We start from the raw sequence: 25,569 nt of genomic DNA on the forward strand, positions 1-25,569 counted from the left end.
AAGGATGACTGTATTTAATAAACAAATTGTGCAATTTGTGAAAATTTAACAATCAGTTCTTAGGAGCTAGTACTGGCCCACTCCAGCACACTGCTGCTTAGTTCTAAAATGGGGTGTTTTTAAATATGCAACTTATGTGACCAAAAACAAATATCTGTGCAAATGTGCAGAGAAAAAATTAAGATGAGTAACTTCCTTCAGCTGTCTGATTAAATGTCACTTTCTCCGGGGGGGGGTGTGTGTGTGTGTTTTTTCCCTTTCTATATTATGTAAGATTCTCCTCTAAGTCTTTTAACATTGTTATTGTTCTTTCACAGTATTTATCACACTGATGATTTGTTTCATATTGGTCTATCCCACTAGACCTTAACCTTCAGGGAAGATGGGGACCATATCTATCATAGGTTTAGCCTGGATCCTGCAATAGTGAAGTGTATAGTAAATGTCAGATAAATGAATGATTAAATCTCCGGAATATGAAATATTTTTTAGGGTTCTTTTTATTGAATTGTATGTGAGGTGTGTTCCTCCTTCAAGGATTTGGCAGAAAAGAGAGGAAAAACATTACTAATTTGCGGGAGAGATAAGCTGGCTTCCCTTTGGGCTTTTTGCTGGCCTCACCACATTCCCCTGTGTAATCAAGGCTGTAAAGCTTTGATTAGTAGTATGTTGTTTGTGGCTTTAGGGCCTTCGGATACTAGTAATTGTTTTCATCAGTGTATTAGTTATGACTCTGGGACTTGTAAGCAGCTGGAAACAAGAGTGTTCCTACTGGTAAATATGAATGTTTATTGTTCTGAATTAGATGACAGTACTTTCACTGTTATTTCAGACGAGTGTTTGAAGAACATGTTTTTAAACTTGGTGACTGAGTTGCAGTACAGTGTTGTGATTGGTGTTGCATTCAGTAAACTTCTGCAGCATGAAGTTTGGAAAGAATGAAAAATTAACATTAATTAAACCAACCTAAGTTATAGAAAGCCTTCTATAAATGAACTAAAAAACTAACTATAAAAAACTGTTTCTAAACATGAGCTTATGTAGGTTTAAATTACCTATCTATAATGTTATATTTAATCATTTCAGCCTTTTCATAATTTGGAAAGAGATTCACATATTTGTGACCCATTGTTTGGTCATTACAGGCATTGACTTTGTTTGGACAGGAACTTGTGATAGAGCTAGAAATTTGCTCCCCAGACTGAAGCAGACCTTGCTTGTGTGTGGTCTAAATATTTATATTTCTTAATGACAAGTTTTTGTCCTTTTTTTTTTTTTTTAAGTAATAGTCCTTTAGGAACTTTTTTTTTTAATATTTATTGGCTGTGCTGGGTCTTGGTTGAGGCATGCGGAATCTTTTTAGTTGCGGCATGCGAACTCTTAGTTGCGGCATGTGGGATCTAGTTCCCTGACCAGGGATTGAACCCGGGCCCCCTGCATTGGGAGTGCAGAGTCTTAGCCACTGGACCACTAGGGAAGTTCCTGTCTTCTGCTTTTTTGATCCAATTAAGTGGTAAATATAGGTGATCTTTTATATCATGAAATTTTAGGTCTTAAAGGGACAATAACATCTTAGTCTAGCCTTTTCATTTTATATAGCACTTGGATTGTAAGTTTTATGAGACTGCCGTTGGCTGGCAGTAGTTGTCAGTAAATATTTGTTGAATGAGTGAATAAATGACTGTACCTTGTGGATAAAGAATGAAGACCAGAGAGATTAGAAAACTTTCATGCTTATACAATTAGTGGAATAGCCAAGGCTATTTAATGGCCATTTTAAGAAAGCTGAAGAGTAGGATGACTATAGAAGGTGCTATAAATGAATAGATTTCAGAGAAACACTAATAAAAATAATTTCTACTATCATAGTTCCCAGTAACTATTAAGGGAATTCCAATATTTTAAGCTATAGCAATGGCTCCAAGTCTCTCTGTGTATGAGGTTGTTGCAGGAAAAAATTTTTGATGCGATTAGTGATTTTAAAGAAGTATGTGTAAAAAGCTTAGGAAATATTCTCTCTAGAACAAGATATATCATTGACAGTCCAAGCTCAGAATATAACTTAAATATAATTGTGTGATTACATTTTAGTCGCTGTTAGGGACTGAAAGACTAAATTTTACTAAAATTTTCTAACATGTAAGAAATATGAAAGAGAAAGATCTTTCTTTTCTGCAGCAAGTGGACAAAATTCTTGCTTTGTGCAGGAAACCTTGGCAGACCTTGAGAATTCTAAATTGCTGTTTTGTCTTTTTTTTCCTCAGAAGAATTTGAATAGTTTTTTTTTTCTTCTATCTGAAACATGTTTTTCTTCTCCTCACCCTCATGTTTAACTTAATTAGGACTCCTCTTCTGTATCTACATATTTTGTCTGATACAGCCAAGTCTTTTTAAAACATCATTGAGAGCTCTCAAAGCTTTTTAAAAAAAATTTATTTATTTTTGGCTGTGTTGGGTCTCCGTTGCTGCGTGCGGGCTTTCTCTAGTTGCGGTGAGCAGGGGCTACTCTTTGTTGCGGTGCGCGGGCTTCTCATTGCAGTGGCTTCTCTTGTTGCAGAGCACGGGCTCTAGGTGCACAGGCTTCAGTAGTTGTGGCACACGGGCTCAGTAGTTGTGGCTCGCAGGCTCTAGCGCGCAGACTCAGTAGTTGTGGTGCGTGGCCTTAGTTGCTCTGCGGCATGTGGGATCTTTCTGGACCAGGGCTCAAACCCGTGTCGCCTGCATTGGCAGGCTGATTCTTAACCACTGCACCACCAGGGAAGCCTTAGAGCTCTCAAAGCTTCTTTTACTACCAAGTTCCTCATCCTCAGAGCTAGATATGGGAAGTCTTTCTGGTCCCTTGCTTCCAAGTGAATGGCCCTAAACAGACCAGAAGAGCACAGTCTCATTTGTGTTCTCTTTGGTATTCTCTAGGTATATTCCTGGCAGACATGTCACCCTGCACTATTTTGGATTCTTCCTTGGGTTTTTACTGTCAGCTCTTAGTCATATTCCTTCTAGCCATCAACTCGTCCAACATCATGACCAGGTCATGAGTACCCAGAAACTCCTCGTGTTTAAGTAAGCCCTTGAGGGCTTATTCTACAACAGAGAGTATGTTTTTGTTTTGCTTTTAAATTGCTAGATCAGGTTGATGGAAAAGCTTTCTTTTTTTTTTTAATATCTTTATTGGAGTATAGATGGAATAGCTTTTTAAGCTAGCGTGTATTCAGTTCGCAACATGTCATCAAGGGACCATCGTAAAAGTAGGATTGGGAGCATGGAGGACTTGCCTAGTTCCCTAAACAGAATGAACACGGCCCATCAACTGAAGAGAGACCTCAGACTTGGTATCATCCATCACCTTAGAGATCCATAGTTTCTTATATCTGCTAGACTATGTCTTAGTCCTGGACATTGTTCTGTGCTTGCCCTGATTTACCTGTAGTATTCATTGCCTGTTTTGGTTTATAGGGTGCAAATTAGCTTTGATATTCACCTGCCCTATTTTACTTGGAGAAGGTCGTCATATCTTGCCACTGAAACTCAAAGATTACAAAGATAGTGCATTTGATTTAGATTTGAGTGTGGATAGTGAGACCTCAGAAGCCAAAACTAGAACCAATATGGAAATTACAGGGAAGTCAGTTTCAGCTTAATATTAGTAGAATTTCTAATAAGTAGAGCTGTTAGAAAATGCTCTGTATTGTTCCTAGATGTGTAGTTACTTTACTAGGGGTGATTCAGCAGAAGCTAGATAAACAGTTGGAGGGTTTTGTGTGGGCACTGACAGTGTGGGTGGGGTGGGCTAGATGATACACCAGTGGTGAGATTTTTGACTCCGATGTAAATGTTCAGTGGTTGTAGACTAATGCAGAGAGAGAACAAGCTGAGAAGACTTCTGGCAGTGGTTAGTCACTGAGCAAGATGAAATTGCCAAGGGAGGATGTACTTGGAAGAGCAGAAGGCCATACCTCAAAGCCCATATTTAAAAGGTGGAAGCAGGAAGTGGAACTACTGAAGGAAAACACTGAGAGGAAGAAAACTGGAATAGTTTAGAGTACAGAGGCCAAGGGGAGAGAGATGGAAGGAGGAAGGAGGAATTCGAGAATAACATAGAAACTGGTTTACTCTAAGGCAGTCGTCCCCAAGGTAAGTTGCATGCACAGCCAACCACTAGGATGTAGTAGGACTCGCGTGTCTATTCAAACATAAATAGCTCGCAAAAAACCCACAAAAACACAAATAGCTTTATAGAAACACATTTATACTGATTATTCTTGAATTTATTTTTGAAGGTATTTCATGATGTACATAATGTATTAATATAGTAATATTTGTGTATAACTTATAAATAGATACAGTATATTGGAGGAGGTGTGGCCAACATTTAACTAATAGAATACACAGTCAAAAAATGATTTGGGTCCTCTGTCCAAGAAAGAAAATGCTCTAGGTCTCTTCTATGCTTATAGGTATCCCATTTAGGTTTTAAAAAAAATTTTTTATTGTGTTAAAACACATAAAATTTACCATCTTAACTATCTTTAAGTGCACAGTTCAGTGGTATTAGATATATTCACATTGTTGTGTAACCATGACCTTCTATCTCCATAATTCTTTTCATCTTATAAAACTGCAACTCTATACCCATTAAACAGTATCTCCCATTTCCCCCTACCCACAGCCCCTGGAAGCCACCATTCTACCTTCTTTCTTCATGATTTTTTTGACTATCCTAAGTACCTCATATAAGTGGAATCAGACAGTTTTTGCCTTTTTGTGGTTGGCTTGATTAGCATAACATCCTCAAGATTTATCCATGTTGCAACATATTACAGAATTTCCTTCCCTTTTAAGACTTAATAATATTCCATTATGTGTATATACCACATTTTGTTTATTTTTCAGTCCATGGACACATGGGTTGCTTCTATGTTTTAGCTATTGTGAATGATGCCGCTATAAATATGGGAGTACAGATAGTTCCCCCACACCCTCCTTTCAGCTTTTCTTTTTAGAATAGACCCAGAAGTAGAATTGCTGGATCATATGGTGATTCTATTTTTAATTTTTGGAGGAACTACCATACTGTTTTCTACAGTGGCTGTACCATTTTACATTTCCACCAACAGTTCACAAGGGTTCCACATCCTCGTCAACACTTATCATTTTCTGTTTTTTTGATAGTAGCTATCCTAATGGGTATGAGGTGGTATCTCATGGTAGTTTTGATTTGCTTTTACCTAATGACTAGTGATGTTGTGCATCTTTTCGTGTACTTCATGGCCATTTGTATATCTTCTTTGGAGAAATATCCATTTAAGTTCTTTGCCCATTTTTAAATGGGTTGTTTTATTGTTTGAGTTTTGGGAGTTATATGCTGGATACTATTCCTTTATTAGATAAACTACTTGTAAATATTTTCTCCCATACTGTGGGTTGCCTTTTTACTCTGTTGATTATTATCTTCTGATGTACATCAGTTTTAGTTTTCTTGAAGTCCTATTTGTCTTTTTTTCTCGTTTCCTATGCCACTGGTGTCATATCTAAGAAATTATTGCCAAATCTAATGTTGTGAAGCTTTTGTCCTATATTTTCTTCTAAGAGTTTTATACTTGTAGGGCTTATATTTAGGTTCTAGATCCATTTTTTGAGTTGATTTTTGTATGTGGTGTTAGATAAGGATCCAACTTCATTCTCTTGCATGTGGATATCCAGTTTTCCCAGGACTGTTTGTTGAAAATAATATCCTTTCCCCATTGAAGGTTTGGCACCCTTGTAAAACATTTGTCCATATTGCAAGGGTTCATTTCTGGGCTCTCTAGTAGATTGCATTTGTGTATATGTCTGTCTGTTCACTAATACCACACTGGTTTTATTACTGTAGCTTTGTGGTAAGTTTTGAACTCAGGAAGTATATCCTCAAGTTTTGTTCTTTTTTAAGATTGCTTTGGCTACTTGGGGACATTTTGAGATTCCATATGAATTTTAGGATTTTTTTTTTTTTCTATATCTGCCAAAAACATGATTGGGATTTTGGTGGGAATTGCATTGAATCTGTAGTAGCTTTGGGTAGTATGGACATCTTAACAGTATTAAGATTTCCAATTAATGAACATGGGATGTTTCTATTTATGTCCTTAATTTCTTTTGTCAGTGTTTGTAATTGTACAATCTTTTTCCTTTGTGGTTAAATTAATTCCTTATTCTTTTTGATACTATTGTGAATAGAATTGTTTTTGTGAACAGAATTGTTTTTGTAGTTTCCTTTTCAAATTGTTCATTGTTTGTATATAGAAATGCAACTGATTTTTCTGTATTGGCTTTATATTTTGCTACTTTACTGAATTTGTTAAAGTTTTTTTGGTGTGTGGAATCTCTAGGGTTTTCTTACATATAAGATCATATCATCTGCAAATAGAGAATTTTACTTCTTCCTTTCCAATTTGGTTGCCTTTCTTTTTCTAGCCTAATTGCTCTGGGTAGAACTTCCAGTACTGTATTGAGTAGAAATGCTGAAAGTGGGTATCCTTGCCTTGGTCCTGATCTCAGAGGAAATGCTTTCAGTCTTGGACCATTGGGTATGATGTTTCTTGTGAGTTTTTCACATATGGCTTGTATTATGTTGAGGTAGTTTCCTTCTATTCCTAGTTTGAGTGTTCTTATCATAAAAGGGTGTTATTCTATCAGATTCTTTTTCTACATCTATTGAGGGATCGTGTGGAATTTTTTCCTTCATTCTGTTGATAATGGCATTACTTTTTTTTGTTGTTGTTAAGTCTGTTGAACCATGCTTGCATTTCCCACTTGGTTATGGTATTTAATCCTTTTAATATGCTGCTGACTTCTGTTTGCTGCATTTTGTTGAAGATTTTGGCATCACTGTTCACAAGGGATATTGGTCTGTAGTTTTCTTGTTGTGTCTCTGACCAGATTTGGTATCGAGGTAATGCTGGCCTCACAGAATGAGTTTGGAAGTATCCCCTCCTCTTCAGTCTTCTGGAAAAATTAGAGAAGAATTGGTGTTAGTTCTTTAAATGTTTGGTAGAATTCATCAGTCAAGCCATCAGGTCCAGGGCTTTTCTTTGTTGGAAGACTTTTGATTACTGATTCAATCTCCTTATTAATTATAGGAATAGTCAGATTTTCTAGTTCTTCATGATTTAATCTCAGTAGATTTTGTGACTCTAGGAATTTGTCCATTTCATCTAGTTATGATTTGTTGGCATCCAATTGTTCACAGTACTGCTTTTTTTTTTTTTGCGTTACGCGGGCCTCTCACTGCTGTGACCTCTCCCGTTGCGGAGCACAGGCTCCAGACGCGCAGGCTCAGCGGCCATGGCTCACGGGCCCAGCCGCTCCGCGGCATGTGGGATCCTCCCAGACCGGGGCACGAACCCACGTCCCCTGCATCGGCAGGCGGACTCTCAACCGCTGCGCCACCAGGGAAGCCCTACTCCTATCCTTTTTATATCTGTAGAACCAGTGCTAATGTCCCCACTTTCATTTCTGATTTCAGTAATGTGAGTCTTTACAGCTTTGTTCCCCACCCCTTTTGGTTGGTGATGTCAGATAATTAACATCTTTATACATAGTACACTTAAAAACAAAGTTATGATTCTTTAAAATTATAAATTCAAAGTTATGATTCTTTCTCAAATTATGTAGAAAACAAGATTTGGAGTGAGAAACCTAAGTTACAGTAATACTAGCTTTTACACTGATAGTTTTTTTTTTCTTTAAATGTATTGGTCTCTTAAGTCATGTAGAAAAAGTGTAGTTACAAACCACTGTTACAATAATACTAGCTTCTGCAATTGCCAATGTACTCACCTTTACTGAGATCTGTATTTCTCTATAGGCTTCAAAATACTGTCTAGTGTCCTTTCATTTCACCCTGCAGGACCCCTTTGAGCATTTTTTTGTAGGGCAGGTCCAGTGGTCACATACTCCCTCAACTTTTGGTTATCTGGGAAAGTCTTGATTTCTCCCTCACTCTTAACAGTTTTGCCAGATATAGGATTCTCGTTTGATAGTTTTTTCTTCTAGCATTTGACTATATCGACCTATTGTCTTGTGGCCTCTGAAGTTGCTGACAAGAAGTCTGATAATCTTACTGAGGATCCCTTGTATGTGATGAGTCACTTCTATTGTGCTTTCAAGATTCTCTTTGTCTTTTGAAAGTTTGATTATAATGTGTCTTGGTGTGGGTCTCTGAGTTCTTCTTACTTGGAGTTTACTGAGCTCCTTGGATGTTTATATTCATGTATTTCATTAAATTTGGGACATTTTCAGCCATTATTTCTTCATATATTCTCTCTGCCCTTTTCTCTCTCTCTTTTCCTTCTGTGACTCCCACTATGCTTACGTTGGTCTTCTAAATCATGTCCCATGGGTCCCTTAGTCTCTATTGGCTTTTCTTCCATTCTTTTTTTCTTCAGACTCAGTAATTTCCATTGTCCTATCTTCAAGTTCGCTGAGTCTTCTGTCTGCTGAAATCCGCCTTTGAATCCTTCTAATGAATTTTTCATTTCAGCTATGTATCAATACTCTTCAGCTCCAGAATTTCCTTTTGGTTCTTTCTAAGTTTTCTCTTTATTGATATTTCCATTTTGTTTACACATTGTTTTCTTGACTTTCTCCATATCTCCCTTTAGTCTGTTGGGTGTCTTTAGGACAGTTACTTTGAAGTCTTTGTCTAGTGTATCAGCCGTTATGTGTTTTTCAGAGACAGCATCTGTTGATTTTTTTCTTTTATTTATTTGGCTGTGTGGGACCTTTCGTTGCGGCGCGTGGGACCTTTCGTTGTGGCGCGTGGGCTTCTCTCTAATTGTGGCATGTAGGTTTTCTCTAATCTAGTTGTGGCACGTGGGCTCCAGAGCACATGGGCTCTGTAGTTTGTGGCACATGGGCTCTAGTTGAGGGCTGTGAGCTCAGTAGTTGTGGTGCGCGGGCATAGTTGCCCCACACCATGTGGGATCTTAGTTCCCTGACCAGGGATCGCACCTGTGTCCCCTGCGTTGAAAGGCGGATTCTTTACCACTGGACCACCAGGGAAGTTCTGATATTTTTCTTTTCCTTTGAGTGAGCCATACTTTGCTGTTCCTTTGTATGGCTTGTGATTTATTTTATTTTACTGGACTTTTGAATTTAGTAATGTGGTAACTCTGGAAATCAGATTTCCCCCTTCCCTAAGGTTTGCTTGTTTTTCTTATTGTTTGTTTTTTGTTATTGATTGTTGTAGACGGTCTCTTTGCTGAGGATCAGTCTGAGATGTAAGCTGAAGGTCTTCCCAGGTCTTTTCTGAGCCTTTCCCTGGGCGTACACAGTCACTTTCTAATTTTCTGCATATATGCAGTTGTTTTTAAATGTCCTAGTCTTTAAAGTCTGGCTCCAAAAGGGGAAAAAGTGAAATATGAAGGGGGAGAAGGGGTCTGGCCTTTTAATCCCCCTGGATGTCATTTCAGCCAGAGGGAAGGGGCTGCAATAGGGTCAGGGAGGCACAGTGACAGTGGCCGCCCACCTTCTTGTCTGCGCTCTGTGATCAGAAGCAGCACTCAGAGATGCCGATATTTGGAGGACAGGGTCCTTTTTGCCCACCCTAGCTCCCACAAGCTGTGGGCAGTGGTTCCAGGAAAACATGCACAGTTGTCTGCCAAGGGGTTGGGGATGGAGGATGGGTAGCTCCTGCTGTGCTAAGAGCCCAAATTGACTGACATCCACCACAATTTACCATCTAAGTCTTCCCGTGGAAGTTGCAAGCCTTCAAAGTTCCAAAATGGTTGGATGAGACAGATTCTATCAATGCAGTTGTTGTCTAGGTGGGAGATAGATTCCTGGTGCTTCATACTGCAGCATCTTCCCAGAATCCCCTCCCCCATTTAGTTTTATGAATATTCCCTCGTCAGATTTTGACTGGATGTTTCCTTTTTGCCTAACCATAATGGACATAATGAAGACTTAGAAACATGCAGAAGATGCCACCCCTGGCTCTGGTTAAGAGCACTGTCTTGTTAAGGCTAAGTTGTTGCTGCCTAACAACAACTCCCCCTCCCGGCCCTCCAAATTTAGTGGCTTGAAACAACCCCCATTTTATTGGCCGTGATGCGGAAGTTCAGGAATTTATCATGGGGGGTGATCTCTGCTCCAGTGGTGTTTGTTGGGCTCACTCACGGGGCTGCGTTCACTTGGTGGCTGGAAGGTCTGAGGTGGCCTCACTCACGTGTCTGCGGCCTCATGCTGGCTGTCACCCGGAGTGCCACGGTTCTCATCCTCGGGGCCTTCTCTCCGCATGGCCTTCTCTCTGGCAGGATAGGCTGAGCTTCTTTACATGGCACCTGGTTTCCCAGGCAGTGGGAGCTGTCAGGCCTCTTAGGGCCCAGGCCCAGAACTGGCACAGCAGTCACTTCTGATGATTCTGCCGATCAAGTCACAGGGCAGCTCAGGTTCAGGTAGAGAGGAAATAAGAGTCTACCTCCTGACAGGAAGAGTAGTCCTATGTCTGCAGGTTTAGGAGGAGTTGTTGGTACCCATCTTTGCAGAAGATCTCCGACAGGAGTTTAGACGGTCACTTGACTCGATATAGACTCAAAACAACTAAATTATAATGAAGTTCAAATTGAATGTGAGATTTCCAGGGCACCCCCCTTCTCCCCTATTAGAATGTATGCTCCAGGCGGGCAGGGAGTTTTATCTGTTTGGTCCATTGCTTCGTTTCCAGCCTGAGAGCAGTGCCTGGCTTGTGATAGAGGCTCAGTGAGTATCTGTTGCAGGAAGGACTGCTTGATGGTGACGGTAGTGGCAGAAGGGTTGGTGTAGAACAGGTCCATCAGAGAAGGCTGCAGAGACAACGTGAATCTGCCGCCAAGTTTGCGAAAAGCGTGATGGACGTGAATCAGTGTCTCAGAGGTGGGGACACAATGCTTATTCACTGTTCCGCAACATTGAGGCCCGCCCGTGCCAGATGTGGGGGGAAGTAAGAGACCTTCCCTTGAGGAAGGGGATCCCAACATCGCAGTGTATGACATGTGCTAAATCATAGAAAAGAGAGGGGTCTTCTTGGGATGACAGTGGAAGGCTTCAGCATGGGTGCTCGGATAGGGGTGAGTAAGGTGAGTGTGACTGAAACTGAGCTGAAGACATGACTAAAAACTGATGGTTAGGGGGTGTGCATGTGACTGAAAAATTTCCAGAGGCTTGAAAATAGTCACCTTCCGGATATATTTATACACCCTGAAATGGTAAGGGTCTCCCCCTCTATGTCCTTAAACATGTGTTAATTGCTGAAAACTAGATTTGAGAGTTTCTGAATTTGGTGTAAAATTTTTTAATATCAGTGATAAGGAGGGACTTCCCTGGCGGTCCAGTGGTTAAGACTCCGTGCTTCCACTGCAGGGGAAACGGGTTCCATCCCTGGTCTGGGAACTAAGATCCCACATGCCATGCAGCATGGCATAAAACAAAAACAAAAAACAGTGATAAGGAGAGTGTCAAGGGAGACCATTCATTATTAGGATTGGTGAGTTAATTGATGGTGATTATTCACCTTACTGTAGCTTTATAATGCTTTTAGAAGTTTGCAGAGATCATTGCCAAATACATGTGCCACGGTGAAAAGCAAAAATATAAAATTATTAGTATGTAGTAGTATCTTCCCTCCCTCCTTCTGCCGGGGAAGTGATCTCAGCCCTTGTTTGTGGTGAGTGAACCAGGAGAGGAGATGGATAAAGGAACGAGATGAGCATTCTGAACATTGAGTTCCATTAGGTAAGCAGGAGTATTTTTAAAGTCCTCTCCCCTGAATCACTTCTGTCCATACAAACAAGCAAAGCACTGTCGCTGAACCTGTGGCAGCATGTCCGGATGAGCGGGGGAACCTTTTATTATCTTTTCAATCATCTTGAACAGCTCCTGAAGAAAGTGACTCTTGCTTTAGTGAGTAACTTTTCCCTTGTCTATAACCTTAGTTGTGGTCTTCTTTTTTCTTGCCTTTTTCTCCTGAGGCCACTTCAGCAAATAAAATTTTTAAAAATTGAGGCTTGCCTGATGTGCCAGGGAAGAAAAAATACTTGTTCTGTGTGAGCTCTTTGTTGAAATGAGTCATGTCTAACTACACTAAGAAAATGAAACACTTAAAGGCACTTTGGGTTTTTTTAAATGTCCTCTTCACTCGTTGAACTCTAGGGCTCCTGGCTCATTGAAGGTTATTAGTATGGTAGGAATAGTGTCATTTATATATTTATTTACTCTTTTGGCTGCACTGCGCAGCACGTGGGATTCTGGTTCTCCAACCAGGAATCAAATCCGTGTCCCCTTCAGTGGAAGCGTGGAGTCTCAACACCTGGACCACCAGGGAAGTTCCCCGTGTCATTTATAATAGCAGTCATCACAGCCCCTTACATTTCATGTCCATTGGGCTTTCAGGTGGACAGGGCACAAGGCCAGTGAGGGGGGTAAGGAGAGAACAAGCCCAATTCCTAATCTAGAACACTCCTCACCAAAACTTTTTTGTGTAAATTTTTTTTTTTTAGTTTATTAGCTCGTGTCCTTTGTTAATCAGTGTACAATTACTTGTCTTCTGGTTTCTTGAAACAATAGATTAGATCACATTTGCCACAATAGCGTCTGTCAAAGTGGCTGGCCGTGGAAACTCCAGCACCGCCTTCCTCTGAAGGGCACTCCCTGCGAAGGTGGCCGATTTTACCGTTCTCATCCACCTTACATTATTTTAGGACAGCCAGCTTAGCCTTCTTTCTCTTATGCTTGCTCTTCTTGGGAGCGGTGTAAGACTTCTTCCTTTTCTTAGCACCACCACGAAGTCTCCACACAGATGAAGAGTGGACTCCTTTGAATGTTGTAGGCAAAGTCCATCTTGCAGTTGCTGGCCAGCAAAGGAGTCTTTGCTGACCAGGAGGAATTCCTTTATTTTATTTTTTTATTTTTTGCCGTACGCGGGCCTCTCACTGTTGTGGCCTCTCCCGTTGCGGAGCACAGGCTCCGGACGCGCAGGCTCAGCGGCCATGGCTCACGGGCCCAGCTGCTCCGCGGCATGTGGGATCTTCCCAGTCCGGGGCACGAACTCGCGTCCCCTGCATCGGCAGGCGGACTGTCAACCACTGCGCCACCAGGGAAGCCCAGGAATTCCTTCTTATCCTGGATCTTGGCCTTTACATTTTCTGTTGTATCCCAGGGTTCAACCTCCAGAGTGATGGTCATCACAGTAATCTGCATCTTGGCTGCAGTTCCTCTGTGGATGGCAGATTCGAAAGCCTCTTTAGTGTAATCTTGGTCCTCTTTCTAACCCTTCCCGCTTTTTGATTTGTGAGGTGTGAGGGAATGTCTCTGTCCCTTCCTTAATGTGCATGCCTTGAAGGGTTGTTTGAGGGTGTGGAACTTTAAAGATCTTTGCAGAAATGTACCTTCTTGTTTTTTTTACCCCATCCTCCAACTAGTTGGAGAATTTGCATTATTGTTGGAGAGTAAGACAAGATCTCTGTCTCTTCAAGACTGAGACCCGTCAGGGAGGAAGAAAACTCTCCTCTACCCTTCTAGGTTCTTCTGGCTGGTCTAGGAATTAAATTGACATGAGTCAGATCAACAGGAGAAAATCAAATTTAATTTTGGGTTGCCGGATGGGATGGGGATGTGGGGAGGGGAGAAATAGGTAAGGGATATTAACAGGTACAAACTTCCAGTTGCAAAATAAATGAGTCACGGGTTTGAAATGTACAGTGTGGGAATATATGTAAATCTTTGTGTGGTGACAGATCATAACGATTTATTGTGGTACTCCTTTTGAAATGTCTAGAACTATCAAATCACTATTGTGTAGTATTAAACTATGTTAGTTCCTAGGTCAACTATATTTCAGAAACAAACAAATTCATAGAAAAAGAGATCAGATTTGTGGTTACCAGAGGCGGGAGGGAGAGGGAAGAGGAATTGGATGAGGGCAATCAAAAGGTAGAAACTTCCAGTTATCAGAAAAATAAGTACTAGGGATGTAATGTACAACATGATAAATATAATTAACATTGCTGTGTGTTACATATGAAACTTGTTAGGATTTACCATCAAGAATTCTCATCACAAGGAAAGAAACTTCTTCTGTTTCTTTAATTTGTATATGAGATGGTGGATGCTCACATGGTGGATGCTCACTAATCTCGTGATAATCGTTTCATGCTGTCAAATCATTATACTGTACATCTTAAACTTACACAGTGCTGTATGTATGTCAAGTATATGTCATTAAAACTGGAAGAAAAACATTTGTTATGTATGGGAACTGCATATACATGAGAGGCTGAGAGACAGAAAGGTAAAAGGAAGCATACATGCCATCCTGAGCTAAGGAATGGGATAAGGGTCTGGGGCCTCCAAGGACAGGAGGGTCACTTACCAGACAAGAAGAGTAGACATGTGGTGATTAGATGTGTGTTCTCCATGTGGATGGGGGCCACTTAGATAAAATTTCTCAGATAATAACCTTTTCTAAAAAATAAATCTCCAATATAAATTCTTCTAGGTAGTTTCGGGAGGGATAGAGGTTTCTCCTGAACCTGCAGGATCTTGATTGCCTTTAGCTCAATTGCCTCATGCAAAAATGGCACAGTTTTGGGAGGCTTGTTCTGAACCCCTTTAGACCCAACTTTTTATATTTTCCATTGTGGTCCTAGGAAATTTGTAATTTTGAAAGAGTGTGCCCCCTTTGTGTACTCTTCTCCCTCATGAAACCCTTTCTAGCTAAAATGGGATAGAAATAATTGAAGAAAATAAACTATTGATTACAATGGATATTTTTATTCTTTGGGGTTACTTCGTTTTAAAATTGTGGTATATGGTCTCCGGATTTGAACTGTGACATCTAATTTTTTCCATTATGCTGTTATGCCACTTTCTCCTAATTGGTTTGCTTAGCTCTTAGAATTTTCATTACTTTATTTCTTAAATTCCATCATATGTAGTAAAGCCATACTAACATGAGGGAGTAGAGGGAAGGCCAGTCTCAACTAGCTTAAAATCTTAAACACAGTAGTTTTCAAGGAATGTTATATTGTCATTTGTGTGTATATGCACATGTACATAAAACATAAATCACATGTTACCTAGCATGATCCTTAAGGAATTTGCAATTACCTGAGCCTTGGTTTTGCATGTAAATGGATACTTCTAAGTGCTTGAGGCTACTTTGAAAGAGTTCCTAATAGTTTAACCAGTAACCCTTAAAGTCTTGGTTATACTCATAGTAAACTTAAAAAATTCTCATAGCTAGGGTGAGAGTCCATTTAGCTCAGCTGTGAAGTATTACGTTATTAAGTAGAATGGCGCTACTAGGATTTTTTTTTTTTAGAGAAAATCTATACTGTTCTCCATATACATGTGCATTTACATGACTATTATATCTACTGTACACACACTGATGTGTATGTGCACATGTATTACAATCCCTGAGCACACCACATATTTGCGGACAATTTGAGGACATGATCTTGGGTATAAACTAGACTAAGCTTTCTGAAGGCAGAAATTGTGTCGCTTGGCATTCTTCTTCCAAAATAAACATACCTGCCAAAGACTGTGCTCTGGTACCCACATCAGTTGGGGGCATCCTTTATGAGGAGCAGCTCCAATTCCTTTCTGCCTTTCTGTTTGGGTGCTAATGAATGGGAGGGGGGAGTATGTGTCGGGGGAAGGCTGCGAGGTTGAGCTGTGCACTGTCTACATACTTGTGAGTGGGAGTGTGATTCCTTGCCCGTTCCTGATTCTCTTGCCTGCCACGTCATAATCACAGTAGTTAATAGCCCAGGCCCTGGATTTGAACCTTGGCACTCTCATTTTCCAGCTGTGGAATCTATCTAGAGCAGATCTAGTTGATCTCTCCAACCTTCAGTTCCCTGATCTAGAAAATGGGGATCATAATTATACCCTCCCAGGTATAAGTACCCCAGGTTGGATTTTCGATAGTGGCAGATGGGTAATCCATGTGTCCCCCATCCGTGTATGCAACAAACAGGTGGGTATAAAGTATTGAAAAAATTTCCAGAAATTTCCAAGAAACAAAACTTATTTTTGCTGCTTGCTAGCAACTATTTACATAGCATTTATATTGTATTTACATCTGTTTACATAGCATTTACATGTATTAGGTATTATAAATAATCTAGAGATGATACAGAGTATCAGGGAGGATGTGCTTAGGTTATATGCAAATACTGTGCCATTTTGTATGAGGTAGTTGAGCATTCCTGGATTTTGGTACGGAGGGTGGTGTGCTGGAACCGACCCCACCCCCATACCAAAAGACGACTATATAACACACGTTTCTGTATCTCCTTTCTAGGTAGTCATTTCTTCTAGGACATTGTCCTTGGCTTATTTGTAACTGACTTATAGAACTTGATATTCAGAAACTGTTAATTGAATGAATGCATACTCCCCTTTGAGCTTACCATACTATTTGGATTTTTGATAATTATATTTACTACTTGGGTGCATTAAAAAACATATAGTAGAAACACACCATATAGGATGGTGTGTTTCATACATTTCCAATGGCCAGAGTAGATTATTGGCCTGGTTTGGCTAGACGTTTGTTAATTCAGTCATTCCTTGGTATCCTCAGGGGATTGGTTCCAAGACCGTGATGGATACCAAAATCCTAGGATGCTCAAGTCCCTTTTATAAAATGGTGTAGTATTTGCATATAACCTATGCCATTCTCCCTTATATTTTATATCATCTCTAGATTATTTATAATACTTAATACAATATAAATGTTATATAAGTAGTTTAAATATAATGCAAATACTGTGTAAATAGTTGCCTGTGTGAAGGAAATTGAAGTTTTGTTATTTTTTTGCTTTTCTTTTCCTGAAATCTTTTTTTTTAACATCATTATTGGAGTATAACTGCTTTACAATGGTGTGTTAGTTTCTGCTTTATAACAAAGTGAATCATTTATACATATACATATGTCCCTATATCTCTTCCCTCTTGCGTCTCCCTCCCTCCCACCCTCCCTATCCCACCCCTCTAGGTGGTCACAAAGCACCAAGCTGATCTCCCTGTGCTATGCAGCTGCTTCCCACTAGCTATCTTTTTTAAGTTTGGTAGTGTATATATGTCCACGCCACTCTCTCACTTTGTCCCAACTTACCCTTCCCCCTCCCCATATCCTCAAGTCCATTCTCTAGTAGGTCTGTGTCTTTATTCCTGTCTTGCTCCTAGGTTCTTCATGACCATTTTTTTTCTTTTTTTTTTTTAAGATTCCATATATATGTGTTAGCATACAGTATTTGTTTTTCTCTTTCTGACTTACTGCACTCTGTATGACAGACTCTAGGTCCATCCATCTCACTACACATAACTCAATTTCGTTTCTTTTTATGACTGAGTAATATTCCATTGTATATATGTGCCACATCTTTATCCATTCATCTGTTGATGGACAGTTAGGTGGCTACCATATCCTGGCTATTGTAAATAGAGCTGCAATGAACGTTTTGGTACACGACTCTTTTTGAATTATGGTTTTCTCTGAGTATATGCCCAGTAGTGGGATTGCTGGGTCGTATGGTAGTTCTATTTTTAGTCTTTTAAGGAACCTCCATACTGTTCTCCATAGTGGCTGTATCAATTTACATTCGCACCAACAGTGCAAGAGGGTTCCCTTTTCTCCACACCCTCTCCAGCATTTATTGTTTGTAGATTTTTTGATGATGGCCATTCTGACCAGTGTGAGATGGTATCTCATTGTAGTTTTGATTTGCATTTCTCTAATGATTAATGATGTTGAGCATTCTTTCATGTGTTTGTTGGCAATCTGTATATCTTCTTTGGAGAAATGTCTATTTAGGTCTTCTGCCTATTTTTTTTCTTTTTTCGGGGATCGATTTTATTTGGGCTTCTCACAGTGGTTAGAGCCACTCCGTCTTCAGAACAATCACAGCACAGGAAATGCGTCACCGAGACTGCCCAGAAAAGTCTGACCAGCTGAATCTTATTGCTTAAAATACACATATTCACAATAACTGACAAAAGGTGATGTGCCTCACAGGGGAATGTGTTAGCATTTGCAAATCTTCCGACTGTAGCACCAAACCCTCGACCAACCCCTTTCTTCTCGTTCACCTGGAACACCAGACTCCCTCACATCTCCCCGGCCCCCTCCCGAGTCCTTCAGCTCCCTACTTCCGCCTTTCGTCACGCAGGGCAGCCTCGTGTAGCAGGGGCCAGACTGTGACGCTGGACTCAAGCCCAGCTCCACCCGTTGCGTTTTCTTCTTCTCGTGCCTTTTGGGTTGGATGCTGCAGTGAACCCAGCAGTAAACACGTGGACCAGTTCCCCACTCTGACTGGAGAAGGAATCCTGAGAGGGCCAGAATCCATCCCTTTGACCAGTTAACTCAAGCAGGGTTCATTTTGGCAAAACTTGATCTCCTTTGAGACACTTCAGTGAGTTGTTTGAGACAAAAACCAAAACCAAAAACCAAAAGGTGTTCTGCCCATTTTTGGATTTGGGTTGTTTGTTTTTTTGATATTGAGCTGCATGAGCTGCTTGTAAATTTTGGAGATTAATACTTTGTCACTTGCTTCATTTGCAAGTATTTTCTCCTATTCTGAGGGTTGTCTTTTCGTCTTGTTTATGGTTTCCTTTGCTGTGCAAAAGCTTTTAAGTTTCATTAGGTACCATTTGTTTATTTTTGTTTTTATTTCCATTTCTCTAGGAGGTGGGTCAAAAAGGATCTTGCTGTGATTTATGTCATAGAGTGTTCTGCCTATGTTTTCCTGTAAGAGTTTGATAGTGTCTGGCCTTACATTTAGTTCTTTAATCCATTTTGAGTTTATTTTTGTGTATGGTGTTAGGGAGTGTTCTAATTTCATTCTTTTACATGTAGCTGTCCAGTTTTCACAGCACCACTTATTGAAGAGGCTGTCTTCTCTCCACTCTATATTCTTTCCTCCTTTATCAAAGATAAGGTGACCATATGTGCGTGGGTTTATCTCTGGGCTTTCTGTCCTGTTCCGTTGATCTATATTTCTGTTTTTGTGCCAGTACCATCTTGTCTTGATTACTATAGCTTTGTAGTATAGTCTGACGTCTGGGAGCCTGATTCCTCCAGCTCCGTTTTTCTTTCTCAAGATTGCTTTAGCTATTCGGGGTCCTTTGTGTTTCTATACAAATGGTGAAATCTTTTGTTCTAGTTCTGTGAAGAATGACATTGGTAGTTTGATAGGGATTGCATTGAATCCATAGATTGCTTTGGGTAGTATATAAAGTATCATCTTTAATTTCTTTCATCAGTGTCTTATAATTTTCTGCATACAGGTCTTTCGTCTCCTTAGGTAGGCTTATTCCTAGATATTTTATTCTTTCTGTTGCAATGGTAAATGGGAGTGTTTTCCTAATTTCACTTTCAGATTTTTCATCATTAGTGTATAGGAATGCAAGAGATTTCTGTGCATTAATTTTGTATCCTGCTACTTTACCAAATTCATTGATTAGCTATAGTAGTTTTCTGGTAGCATCTTTAGGATTCTCTATGTATAGTATCATGTCATCTGCAAACAGTGACAGCTTTACTTCTTCTTTTCCGATTTGGATTCCTTTTATTTCTTCTCTGATTGCTGTGGCTCAAACTTCCAAAACTATGTTGAATAATAGTGGTGAGAGAGGGCAACCTTGTCTTGTTCCTGATCTTAGTGGAAATGGTTTCAGTTTTTCACCATTGAGGACGATGTTGGCTGTGGGTTTGTCATATATGGCCTTTATTATGTTGAGGAAAGTTCCCTCTATGCCTACTTTCTGAAAGGTTTTTATCATAAATGGGTGTTGAATTTTGTCGAAAGCTTTCCCTGCATCTATTGAGATGATCATATGGTTTTTCTCCTTCAGTTTGTTAATATGGTGTATCACATTGATTGATTTGCATATACTGAAGAATCCTTGCATTCCTGAGATGAACCCCACTTGATCATGGTGTATGATCCTTTTAACGTGCTGTTGGATTCTGTTTGCTAGTATATTGTTGAGGATTTTTGCATCTATGTTCATCAGTGATATTGGCCTGTAGTTTTCTTTCTTTGTGACATCTTTGTCTGGTTTTGGTATCAGGGTGATGGTGGCCTTGTAGAATGAGTTTGGGAGTGTTCCTCCCTCTGCTATATTTTGGAAGAGTTTGAGAAGGATAGGTGTTAGCTCTTCTCTAAATGTTTGATAGAATTCTCCTGAAATCTTTGATCCACAGTTAATTGAATTCAGATGTTGAACCCACCAATAAAGAAGGCTGACTGTATTATGTTGAGAAATTTTGCATATAAGTTTATAAGGAAGGGATACTGGTCTGTAGTTTTACTTTAGTGTTTTGGTCTGGCTTTGGAATCAGGTTGATGCTGGTCTCATAAGATGGGAAGGGTACCTACCTCTTATATTTTCTGTAGAGATTATATATATTTAGTGTTACTTCTTTTTTAAATGTTTGGTAGAATTCACCAGTGAAATCATAGGGGCCTGGAGATTTTTTCTCCAGAATGTTGTTGTTGTTTTTTTTTTAACTGAAGTATAGTTGCTATATAATATTTTATAAGTTACAGGCGTATGATATAGTGATTCACAATTTTTAAAGGTTATACTCCAGTTATAGATACTGTAAAATATTGGCTACATTCCCCATGTTGTACAGTATATTTTTGTAGCTTATTTTATTTATTTAAAATTTATTTTATTTTTGGCTGCATTGGGTCTTTGTTGCTGAGCACGGGCTTTCTCTAGTTGCAGTGAGCGGGGGCTACTCTTCATTGCAGTGTGTGGGCTTCTCATTGTGGTGGCTTCTCGTTGCAGAGCATGGGTTCTAGGCACATGGGCTTCAGTAGTTGTGGTTCACAGGCTCAGTAGTTGTGGCGCACGGGCTTAGTTGCTCCGCGGCATGTGGGATCTTCCCAGACCAGGGCTCAAACCCGTGTCCCCTGTGTTGGCAGGCGGATTCTTAACCACTGCGCCACCAGGGAAGCTCTGTAGCTTATTTTATACCTAATAGTTTGTACCTCTTAATTCCCTACCCCTATATTGCCCCCTCCCCACTACCCTCTCCCCACTGGTAACCACTAGTTCTCTATATCTGGATAAAGAGATAAAAACAGGTTTTTATCTACAATTAAATTTTGTTAAATGTTAGGGTTATTTATTTCATCTTGGATGAGTTTTGCTAGTTTGAAGTTTAAGGAATTGGCCCCTTTCACCTAAATTGTTGAATTTATGTGTTGTAGCATTGTTTGTAGTATTCTCTTCTTTTAATGTCTTATTAACTTTTTAATGTCTGTAATGAAATTTCCTCTTTTCATTCCTGATAAAATTTGTGTTATGTTTTTCTCTTTGTTACTCTTGCTAGAGATTTAGCAATTTTTTTGACCTTTTCAAAAAACTAAAGTTTGGTTTTATCAGTTATTTTTTTCTGTTTTCAATAGTTAGAACAGTAGTGCCTCTACCTTTTTTTTCATCTTCCCTCTTATAATTCCAATTTGTGACGTCTTTTTACATTTTGTTATTAAAAGTAAAGGACTTTTATCAATATATTATCAAAGCTGGTGAGATTTTGATTTCATTCTGTAAGGTAACTACGGTTGTCTTAGATTCAACCTATATACAAATCAATAAATCACTTACATTATTATGACTGTATAAATACTGTTCACTTCTCATCCTAGTACTGTACCTTGACTACATTTCCTTTCTTGTATAGTGTCTTATTTTTTATTTATTTATTTTTGGCTGCGTTGGGTCTTCGTTGCTGTGTGCGGGCTTTCTCTAGTTGTGGCGAGTGGGGGATACTATTTGTTGTGGTGTGCGGGCTTCTCATTGTGGTGGCTTCTCTTGTTGCAGAGCATGGGCTCTAGGCGTGCGGGCTCAGTAGTTGTGGCTCGTGGGCTCTAGAGCTCAGGCTCAGCAGTTGTAGTGCATGGGCTTAGTTGCTCTGCAGCATGTGGGATCTTCCCGGACCAGGGCTCAAACCTGTGTCCCCTGCGTTGGCAGGCGGATCCTTAACCACTGCAGCCACCAGGGAAGCCCTGTATAGTGTCTTTTTTTCTGCTTTTCTTGTTCTTTGAGATGCTTGCCTTTATTATATTGTCAATTATTTTCAACCTCTCCATTTTATTGTATAATCTACTGAGTTCTAGTCTCCCTTCCTCCCTGAAACCTCCCTGGAGCCCATTGTTGCTCCAGACGAGACTGATTACTCTTTAGGCAGTTACTTCTAGTTATCACCCTGTGAATTCCCATTATTGCTTTCCTAGCTTGTTTCCTGAATCCCGTATTTCCTCCTTTCTTGACATACTCCCTGATAATGATGGAACATATCCTTAAGGACCATCTTATTGAAAGATGTGAAGAAGGTACACTTTGAGTCCTTTTATTCAGCCTGTACATGTAATGGCTAGTTGGGTGTGAAATTCTAGGTTGAAAAAATTTTCCCTGAGACTTTTGATGGATTGCTTTATTGTCTGCTAGCATCCAGTCTTTTTTTAAATTTAATTTATTTTTGGCTGTGTTGGTCTTTGTTGCTGTGCGTGGGCTTTCTCTAGTTGCGGTGAGTGGGGTCTACTCTTTTTTATGGTGCTCAGGCTTCTCATTGCGGTGGCTTCTCGTTGCAGAGCATGGGCTCTAGGTGCACGGGCTCAGTAGTTGTGGCGCACGGCTTAGTTGCTCCATGGCATTTGGGATCTTCCCAGACCAGGGCTCAAACCCATGTCCCCTTCATTGGCAGGTGGATTCTTAACCACTGCACCACCAGGGAAGCCCTGCTAGTATCCAGTCTTAATGGTGAGGAGGCCAGTCTTATCCTAATTCTTGTTCCAATGTAGAGGACTGATTTTTTTTTTTTTTTTTTTTTTTGGGGTACGCGGGCCTCTCACTGTTGTGGCCTCTCCTGTTGCGGAGCACAGGCTCCGGACGTGCAGGCTCTGCGGCCATGGCTCACAGGCCCAGCCACTCTGCGGCATGTGGGATCTTCCCAGACCGGGGCACGAACCCGTGTCCCCTGCACTGGCAGGCAGACTCTCAACCACTTCGCCACCAGGGAAGCCCTAGAGGACTGATTTTATACTTGATCTTTGAAAGACTGCAATATGTCTTGACATAAATCTTTTAAATTTGTTGTATTGGCCATTGGTAGGCCATTTTAATTTGAAGATGCATGTTCTTTCTAAATACTACTTTGCTAGTTCTCTTTTCTCTATTTTCTTTCTGGAATTCATTAACTGGGAACTCTGTTACAGTTATTGGTTGCCGTGTAACAAAGTACCCTCAAATGTTAGTGGTTTAAAAAATAATCATTTTATCATACCCACAGATTCTGTGGATTTCAGACACGGCATAACAGGGATGGCTTGCTCTGTACTCCGAAGTCTAGGGTTTTAGCTGAGAAGACTTGAAAGGCAGAGTCAAACAGCTGGAGGCCAGAATCATCTGGAGACTTCTTTACTCACGTGTCTAGTGTCCAGGCTGGGATGACTTGAAGGCGCTGCTCAGCTGAAACTGCTGACTGGAGCACTTATACATGGCCTCTCTATGTAACTTGAATCTGTACGCCTGCTGGCTGTATTCTGAGAGGGAGAATCTGCGCTGGGAACTTTTGGAGATGGCCTGTCTAGAGATCAAACATCCCTAGAGAACCAGAAGAAACTGCTAGGGTTCTTCTGACCTAGTCTCAGAAATTGCATCAGTTCTGCTCATTCTTTTGGTTACTGGTAAGTCAGTAGGGTCAGCCTAGACACAAGGGGAAGGGAATTAGACCCCATATCACTCCATTGCAAAAGATAAACAGCACAGTGCTGGATTTCTAGTCTATTTGGAAAAATAACACCTTTGTATGAATATTGAAACATTAAAAATTTGATGATAGCTTCAGGTGAGTCTTTGTTCATGAGGGGTATTTTCTAGTTGTAGGGCCCACTCACGAAAACAGGTAGTAAAGTATAAAGAAACAGAATGACCAAATGATCCATTTAGGATAAGCAGTAAAAGTAAGGTAGTGGGAAAAGAGAAAGTAAAAGTGAGGTTGAGCATTTGCTAAGGCATGTTGTAGGGAAGTGATTGGGAGGGCTGCAGTAGCCCTAGGTTCACAGGGCAAAGGGAGCAGATTGTACAAACAAGCCCTGTTAGGAGCCGTGTGCGCCTGGCCTGGAGAGCTGATGCTTCAGTTAAGGAACATTGCACCATATTCCCTCAGTAACCTGTTATTACAAGGCAAATCCAAGTTACTTAATGCCAGGGGAAAGGAATGACTAGATTTCAGGTTACGTTGATGTATGTTTGTTCTTCATTTTGAAGCCAAATATTTCTTAAAGAACAGAGATGAAAAGTGCTCTTGTCACCTGAGTGGAAAAACCTCACTGAGCATCTGGAAATGTAGATGAGGTAAATAAATGTCTTCTTGAAAGTAAGAATGAGTGGGGCTTTTTGCTTGTTTTTCTTTTTAAATTTATTTTATCTTTATTTTTGGCTGTGTTGGGTCCTCTTTGCTGTGTGCGGGCTTTCTTTAATTGCAGCGAGCGGGAGCTGCTCTTTGCTGCGGTGCGCGGGCTTCTCATTGTGGTGGCTTCTCTTGTTGCGGAGCACGGGCTCTAGGTGCACAGGCTTCAGTAGTTGTAGCACGCATGCTCAATAGTTGTGGCTCATGGGCTTCAGAGCGCAGGCTCAGTAGTCGTGGTGCACGGGCTTAGTTGTTCCGCAGCATGTGGGACCTTCCTGGACCAGGACTCGAACCCATGTCCCCTGCGTTGGCAGGTGAATTCTTAACCACTGTGCCACCAGGGAAGCCCAGAAAATGAGTGTTTTCATGATAGTAAGTAATTGTTTATCTGACCATATACAATGAACCCACTGATATTTAATGTACCCCCAAATAGAAGATAAAGATTTTTATGTTTGAATTTGAAATACCATTGAAGAAATATAGTACAGGCCCTCTGAAATACAGGAAGCGCATGACTCATGAACATCTTGCATGAACATTACCACCATGTGCTTATGCACATTCTTCAGTTTTGTTATTGCCGTGTGGTCATAGCCATAGCAAAAGGGGTAAAGAAGAAAAGTTGTGTTCCTAAAGTTTCAACTTTGCTTTTTCCCCGTGAAGGAAATAATATTATTTGTGTTTTTTCCAATTAACTGCTATTGTGTTAGTTTACTTCTTTGTATGTTTTTTCTTAGCATTGACATTATAGACATTGAGGACCTCATCAAATCAATTTAAAAATGAGTGTGAACTACCAAATGTAAAACCGATAGCTAGTAGCAAGCAGCTGCATAGCACAGGAAGATCAGCTCGGTGCTTTGTGACCACCTAGAAGGGTGGGATAGGGAGGGTGGGAGGGAGGGAGACACAAGAGGGAAGAGATATGGGGATGTGTGTATATGTATAGCTGATTCACTTTGTTATACAGCAGGAATTAACACACCATTGTAAAGCAATTATACTCCAATAAAGGTGTTAAAAATAAATAAAGCTGACCTGTAAGCTCATCAGCTTGAGATTATCTCAGCACTTGCTGTATAACCTATTATTCTTCCAAAGTATCTCTGAATTTA

At 40.3% G+C, this 25,569-nt stretch overlaps 1 protein-coding gene and 1 pseudogene across 2 annotated transcripts in view; one reads left to right on the forward strand and one right to left on the reverse strand.

Annotated features, from left to right (window-relative positions):
* The window catches only part of CNNM2 (cyclin and CBS domain divalent metal cation transport mediator 2), a 144,259-nt gene that overhangs the window by 47,118 nt on the left and 71,572 nt on the right, over positions 1-25,569 (forward strand). The window lies entirely within an intron of this gene.
* On the reverse strand, positions 12,060-13,357 carry LOC125960975 (ubiquitin-40S ribosomal protein S27a-like; annotated as a pseudogene).

Source organism: Orcinus orca, chromosome 14, assembly GCF_937001465.1.
Source record: "Orcinus orca chromosome 14, mOrcOrc1.1, whole genome shotgun sequence".
In the NCBI taxonomy this organism is placed as follows: domain Eukaryota; kingdom Metazoa; phylum Chordata; class Mammalia; order Artiodactyla; family Delphinidae; genus Orcinus; species Orcinus orca.